The sequence below is a fragment of the Penaeus monodon genome, chromosome 21 (genome assembly GCF_015228065.2).
Source record: "Penaeus monodon isolate SGIC_2016 chromosome 21, NSTDA_Pmon_1, whole genome shotgun sequence".
Classification (NCBI taxonomy): Eukaryota; Metazoa; Arthropoda; class Malacostraca; order Decapoda; family Penaeidae; genus Penaeus; species Penaeus monodon.
Window position 1 is genome coordinate 23,690,036 of NC_051406.1, and position 877 is coordinate 23,690,912.

Below are 877 nucleotides of genomic sequence, written 5' to 3' on the forward strand. Positions count from 1 at the left end.
TTGCCAATGATACCCATGTCCTTGTGCACTACGGTAGAGAGGGAAGTTCTCGTTCAGTCTCTTTAAAATAATAATCATCATCATAACAAGAATAACGGCGATAATAAGCCATGGGTAATGTAAAATAGCAGAGCGCCTAGTTGTGTTATATCGTTATTCTATTTATTAACCAATTAATTTTGATAGCTAGTGTGACATTTTTTTGTTAAACCTTTTATCATATAAAGACTTACATTATACCGCAATCGGTATCAGCCAATTTCTCCGCATGTTTAAATTACGAATGCCAAAGTAAATGAGACTGCACAGGACCTTTATCAAGTTTTATTCACTCACAGTTACACAAGCATAGATATTACCCCCCCCCACCATTTCCAGCACCAACATGCAACCGCTGGCACTCCTTACCTTGATACTGGCACGCGTCGCACATATGCACGCAGGTTCCGTAGACGCATCTCATGTTGATGACTGTGGTCTTGACGCATTCCTTGCGCATCCTATAAGGCCTGCCCAGACTCCAGGAGACAAGGTCCTTGCATGGGATTGCCATGTCCTTGTTCAATATGACTCCTTTTATTATTTTTCTTTACCATTCTTTTGTAATAAGTTATGATTAAATAAAGAAATATTAGATATACCAAAAATTGCTTGTCTTTTTTATTAGCTTAAACACAAGAAAAAGAGTAAAATAATTCCCAAGAGAACTCCCCTGCGCCGAAGAGGAGGCACACAGCGAGTGCTCGCGTTACCTTCAACCGTCCCTTCGCAGCGGAGGGCGAAAAGGCGGTCTGCATCCCCTCCAGTATTTGAAAATCCATCACATGATTGCTATATTTTGTAATTTACTAGGTGTGTTACTTCAGCTGCATATTGA